We start from the raw sequence: 7,355 nt of genomic DNA on the forward strand, positions 1-7,355 counted from the left end.
AAGGTGAGAAGACGAGAGGAGGGAAAGGAGAGGAAATGAGGAGAAAATGATGAACAATTGGAAAGAGCAGTTTTGAAAGAAGGTTAGGGGAGCTGAGCAGACAAGAAATAAAACGAGCAACAATGACAGGATGAAAAATAACAGGTATTACTTTGAGGAAGAGACTATGGGGGGTGTAAGATTAAAGGATAAAAAGAAAGGTAGATAAAGGAACATGGATCAGAGATGTGTAGATGGAGTAAAGAGTAAAGACACAGACATCAGATCATCTGCTGGTGTGTGGATTGCTGTATGGCAAGTGGGCCATCACCATCTTGATTTTTCCCCTTTTTTTGGAAATAGACATGAACATATTTGGACGTTTTGGGACAGCTGGTGAATTATCAGCTAGTTACTAAGGTGCAACCATAATACAGTGTAATTAATTCAATTCAATTTTATTTATACAGCGCCAAATCACAACAACAGTCGCCTCAAAGTGCTTTATAATGAACAGTAGATCCTACAATAATAGGTACAGAGAAAAACCCAACAATCATATGACCCCCTATGAACAAGCACTTTGGCGACAGTGGGAAGGAAAAACTCCCTTTTAGCAGGAAGAAACCTCCAGCAGCACCAGGCTCAGGGAGGGGCGGGGCCATCTGCTGTGATTGGTTGGGGTGAGAGAAGGAAGACAGGCTAAAGACATGCTGTGGAAGAGAGACAGAGGTTAATAACAGTTCCAGTAATTGGCATTTAGATGCTGATTAATCCTGTTTCAGTGTCAGTGGATATTTTAGTACCTACAACAAAAGCGCCCTTTGAACATCGGGGACTATGCTTCCCTAAGCCTTTTGGTCCTCTTTCTCTGCCCTCTCCATTGCATCCACCACCAACCTCATCTGAGTTTTCTTGGCTTTCTGGTGAAGGAAACAAACGAGAATCAAAGTAAAACTGCTCTCACCTCCTAAATTGTCCTGTACAAGTGAATCTCCAGTGGGTACTTTAATGGTGAATTTAATAAGGTCACCTTTCTGGAAAAAGACATATGTACTGTACACACAACTCTAGTATTATGGTTCATAATACTATATATTATTAAAGGGCACTATTTGGCTGCTGTTTTTGCAGAGACATTTTAAAAGCCATAGACAGCAGTCTGGCATATTTGCCTGTTGCTCTGAAAGAACTGCCTGGATTGCTGAAATTTTCTGTCACATGGAGATCTTAGTTTAGGGGGACATTCAGCGAATGGCTTGAGCTGGATTCTTCCATATCTGCAACCGGCTCTGAAGTACTTTGAATTACCATGAACTTTGGAAGTCTCCCAAAGTTCACTGCAGCATTAAAGGAAAGGACACACTAAATATATCTTGTAGGAATGAAATTCAAGTACATTTGTGACTTGTTGTGGCTACTTTTCCAGAATTACTTTTGTAAGGTCAGACACTGATGTTGGACAAGAAGGCCTGGCTCACAATCTGCTCTAATTCATCCCAAAGGTGTTCTAACAAGTTGAAGTCAGGCCAGTCAAGTTCTTCCACACCAAACTTGCTCATCCGTGTCTTTATGGACCTTGCTTTGTGCACTGGTGCAGTCATGATGGAACAGGAAGGGGCCATCTCCAAACTGGAAGCATGAGAATGTCCAAAATGTTTTGGTATGCTGAACCATTAAGAGCTTATTTCACTGGAACTAAGGTGCAGAGCCAGCGCCACACCATAATTCCCCCTCCACTAAATTTTGAACAAGGCACAATGACTCATCCATCAACGTTCCAGATTTAGAAGCAGAGAACACATCTCCACTGCTCTAGAGTCCAGTGGTGGTGTGCTGTGGAATATTTGGCTTAGGGAGGAAATTTAACAGCTGGACTTGCACAGGTGGTACCACACTGGATTTCACTGAGTTCCTGAGAGCAAACAATTCTTTCACAAATGTTTGTGGAAGCAGTCTGATAACACTTAAGGACATCAAGAGAAACAATGAACAGTTCACTGCAGCCACTGTCTCTACTGTTCATGCTGTATTTTTGGTCTTTCGTGTTGTTTTCATACTGATACCATTTCTGTTGAAGTCTGCCTTCACTCCCTTTGTGAAGGGAGTGAAGCCCACTTGTTAACCCAAGCAGCATTCAGCCGACACATAGGTCATCCACCTCAAGCGGAGTGCAGCTGGAAACCCATTTTAGCAAGCTTGGGAACAAAGAAAATAATCATTCAAACTGACACACATCAAAAACTATTCTTTTACTTAATTTTATTTCTCAGAAGTTGATACTGTTCATCTGGACGTAGTGGTTTCAGTGGGAGAAACATTAATTTTATTTATTTATTCTTTTTATTTATTGCCACTGTATCAAAATACGATAGGGTTTGGTTTAGGATTACCACCTAAGACTTAGCCCTCAGAAGAAGTTAAAAAAATCATCATTGGACCTGTTACAGCCTCCATTTTCTTCTAAATAAATCTATATAGGTGTATTTAATCTGTAACAGATGGCAAAATCTAGAGCAAATGTAATGGTGTAACACGTAATTTACATCATATCGTTAGCTTCATAGCATAAGTGCCTAAGTCATTTTTTGGTCAAATTGAAAATATCAATTAAAAATATGCATGTGATATTTAGAAAATTAGTTTTGTCTTGTTTTCCGAAAACACAAAAAAATGACTTAGGCACTTATGCTATGAAGCTAACGATATGTATATACAGTGGCACTCAAAGATAAAGATAATCAACAAGCTTATCTGCACTGTTATGAAATGAAGAAGAAATGAATCTGCTTGATGCCAGTGTTCAGTACCAGGATGCTGATAGTGTCGTCTGAATATTAAACACTCTACCAGGCTGGAACAACAATCACCCATATCAGCATTACAGGCCTGATATCAGATGCAACAGCAAACAAAGAGTTGAATCTGTTTCCACGACGTTCTGTTTGCCTTTGAAAGAAAGACTTTTATTGTTCCACATTATCAGATGACAGCCTGGGAGCTTCAACCAGTTCTGAACTTGCAACAACACGTAAACTTTCAAAAAATACAAAAGCAACTTTTTTCTTGAGCAGTTTTTTATATGACTCAGTCATACTTTATATGACTAAGTCATATAAAGTATGACTGAGTTAGTATGGCTTAGTCAACAGGTACTGATACCCACTGAAAATATTATTAGGTTATATATTGTAAGAAGACTCATGTATAATCTTTATTTATGTGCGCATAAACTCTTGCCATTACTCCAAACCTTTAGTATGTATTACGTTAGCTGAGGAGGGAAGATTTAAAATGTATTGGCATGGTGTTGCTAGCACCAGGCTAATAAACCTCTTAATTTCCTACTACTGATTTATGTAGGGATGGGTTATAAGCAACCAGTTTTACAAAACGTTTCAGTGTTTGGAACACCCAAACATCAAGAAAACACAAAAACCCCAATGAACGAGATTTAATATAAAAGGTAAAATATTGAATATAGGACTAAAGCAAAACCATTTCTGGTTGACTTTTAAGGTGGCTTTATTCTTACTTACAGGATCAGTCTTTTAGTATTGGACAGTCACTGCCATCTTCTATGAAGATGATCTGTGGGGTACCTCAGGGCTCTGTACTCAAACTCACCTGTTTTCTTTTTATGTTACCTGTTTATGTCATGTGGACCAAGGCAGGTGAACTCAGTCACAGACTTGGAAGGGCAGTTCAGTGCGTTTATTTGAAGAGTGCTATACAAGTACAGTTGTATTATTATTATTGTTGTTGTAAGGTTGCCAGAGTAATGAGTTCAGAAAGTATGATTGGCAAAAAGGAATATTTGTTTATATAGACATCAACAGAAGTGCTTGATTATTCTGAATATATGAATTCCTGCTTTGTAACTATAAAAAAACAAACTCTTCCCTCTTTTCTGGAGCAGAGTGATCTCCAGTGGTGGACGGTCAAATTAAAAGTGACTGTAGCTCAAATTTATTGGTAAACAGGACAAGCTGACATTTCCAACATAGAATTTGTTGTAAAACATTCCTTCACATTTTACATTCCCACTCAAACAATACAACTCAGCGCAATAAGTGCAATTAATATAAGTTGGTGACAAGACTCTATACCATGTTATAACGTGCTTTAATAAGACTCTAAGACTTAAAAGATTACATCAACTTCAGTAAGGTACTGTTTGTGTTGTATCAGCTTATTCTTATTCATATGAAAATATCAGTATTCATTACCATCATATTTTTTTATTAGAGAATCCATAACAAAAGACAACAAACAGTCACTGGAACAAAAGGAAACTTTGTCCTGGGGCTGTTTTCTTTCACCACATTGTTTAGCCTTGAAATATACACAAGGTAGTATCAAAAGCATCCGTCTCATTACACACACACACATACACACACATTACAAGCCTACCTGTGTGCTGTGGAAAGCCACAGTCAGACTACTTTTGTATCAGCTTGGGTGCTGATTCACAGTGTGCGTCACCGCTTATTCGCATTCCTGGAGACTGAACAATGTCTGTGTTTATCATGACGATATGTAACACACAGGGGGGCCTCCTGCCAGGAAAAGCAATAAAGATTAGCTGTAATTGGAGAGGATTGAGTGGAAAATGTTGTTGCTTTTTAAGGACAAAAGGTTGGGTATTCATACAGATTTGGCAAATGTCAAGTCGGCTACTGTTGGTACACCCTAAAATTACCCCAAATCTCCTGTGTCTTGTTCTGTGTTTACATCTTTGAAAAACAAAAAACTCACAGTCCCACCAGGAGTCACAAAAAATAAGATGCGATTTAAGCTAACGTTAAAATCTCCACAGATTCAACAAAGCTTTACGGTGACAGTGGAAGAATTTTTCCAGTCATAAAACAGATCCAGGTCTGAACCACTTTTTGTATCCAAAGTACACTTCTAGCTGCCAACTTTACTAACAAACCTTCCAAGCACAGTACAAAAAGAACATTTGCTTTCCAACAAGGTGACATCTCAGGGAGCACTTGCAAACAGGCTATGTATCGCTGCAAAAAAGTATTTTCAGCGTGTTAGTGGAGCACCACCGCACGGTAGCAAATACTAATGTTACCTGATAGACTCAAGTAGAAGCAGACTGTTTATATTATGATGCAGACCTGGCCAGTGCATGTGCACGCACTTTCTTTACGAAAACTAACTGATAAGGTAGATTATAGACTGATGAAGGTGGACAACTATGGGTATCTGTAATCATATTAAGTTTCTCAGTCATGCTATATTGTAATGTATAACTGTATTCAATTTGACAGGTACTTTACTACTTGTCTTGCAAAGTTTCTTCAGTTATCCGCACACCAGGTGGATAAAAAGGGAAAAAAATTCTTCCTGTTGCACCACAGTCAGCTGATTTAAGTTAATGTGCAGATGGAGGAACATGATGGAGCGGTCACAGCTTTGTGGAGTGGCGATACGGGCACGCTTATTTTTATTGCACAGAAGGGTAAGAATGCGATGGTGAAACTGTGTCCAGGATGTAAAAAACATAAACCTGCTATTACAACTTCAGCTCTTTTCAAGCATCTGCATAGATCCCATGCTAAGGCAAAGCTAGACGAGAACCCAGAATCATGCAGGTCTGTACATTTTTCTACAGGTGGTGGTGATTTAGTGTCAGCTTTGTGTGAAAATGTGTGAAAAATAAAAGATTGTACACGTGTCCTTATTAGGATAGGGATTGTGTTGGTGTGGGGGACTGTAGCCTATTTATATTGCTAACTGCTACTTATGTGACAGTGCGTTTCAGGTCATTTTGCACTGTAACAAGAAAGTAATGTAACAAGTAGTGTAACAAATTCCTAATTTACTGCACTAGATAAGGTCTAATACATTACTTTTTTCCTGTAATAACCCAACACTGGTTGTGACCTACTGTTTTCTGACTTAGGATTTGTTGTTGTTTGTGAAGTAAAGCTAAGGTAATGTTGCCCAAGCCTTCTACTTTTGAGCCTACTTTAAAAACATGTCTGAATTTAAAAAATAAACAAAAAATAAACAAAAAACAAAACTTAGATATGAATGTGCAGACAGTTTTGAAAATTAACAGAAATCTCGCTGCAACACAGCCAAGCTAGTAGCCCCCGAAAGACGATGGCGAATTAACCGGTGCACCATTATGAGGACAGTCAAAAGTCATTTCAGTTTGATGGTTGGTTGCATTCATTAAAAACGGGGCTAAATCAAATAGAAAATGAGGCTCAGAGGCACACATAAGACGGGCTGATCTGAAAGATGGTGCATGTTGGCTCTGTGCTCACTGCTCTGCTGCAAAGAAGGAGACCTGCTGATGCCAGACTTATCAAATAATATGAATGAGAGTAATCCCGGTTATGGATGCCTGACGACCACGCTACATGGACTAGTTGGTATCTAACATCAGTGCTCATCTTAGAGCTTTTCCTTCATAACATAGGAGTGTTGTGGCATTTATTGATGACAGCATAGCATGCAGCATAACGCACACACACCTTTAACATCTGTTAAAACTGGCACAGATAACGGTATGAGGGGGGTTAAGCAGATTAAAGTGTCTTTTAATCCCATGGTTGGATGCTCACATCTTGCGCACTTTTTGCGAGTGGGAATTCCTCCCACTGAAGTAAACAGCATCACAGCACTCGCACATTTCCTCCTTAGATCTACCACGAGCCACTATTAGTGCTCAAGGTGAAGATATGAAAGTCATATTAGGGAAATCATACCAACTGCTGTGTGTTAGAATAAGATTCTATATAACCAATGCATTAAAGTGCATCTCAAGCACTGAGAGGGATTTTAATGAAGGCAGGACATTGATGGGGCCCAGCTTCACCTTCTTCTTTACCTGATCTTATAGTGTTTGAAACAGAAACATGTCTGTTCACTTGTCTCCAGTTTTGTTTAGAGCAATTTCATGGTTCTTCACGGTGCATGAACCGCAAAAAGTATTTGATTATTTGATTAACACCTGCTGCCAATATCTATAAAAATAAATCCTGCCATTGTAATCATGAAAACGTTGTATCTTTAGTTGCCAAACTGGTTCTGGGCAACATATATTCCCAGATTAATTTACCTGCAAAGTGCTTTGCTGTCTCAGTTTACATTATTCAGAAACTGCCATTTGGCTACTGGCAGAAGATAATCCCAGTATAACAACAACATTATCTCATGCAAAAAAGGAACTGTGCTTTTCACACAAACAAAGGAGGTACGTCATTGGCTGAGACACAGCTGTGCCTGCTGTTGCAGGCCTATCGCTGACCTTGATGGTGCAAGGAAGGTTGAGTCAGCTCAGCTGCTGGACTGCTGTTATCATAGGCAGACACGGTATAACCTGTGTGTGTGTGTGTGTGTGTGTGTGTGTG

The sequence above is a fragment of the Haplochromis burtoni genome, unplaced genomic scaffold (genome assembly GCF_018398535.1).
Source record: "Haplochromis burtoni strain Fernald_Lab_line unplaced genomic scaffold, NCSU_Asbu1 Contig_241, whole genome shotgun sequence".
Taxonomy (NCBI): Eukaryota; Metazoa; Chordata; class Actinopteri; order Cichliformes; family Cichlidae; genus Haplochromis; species Haplochromis burtoni.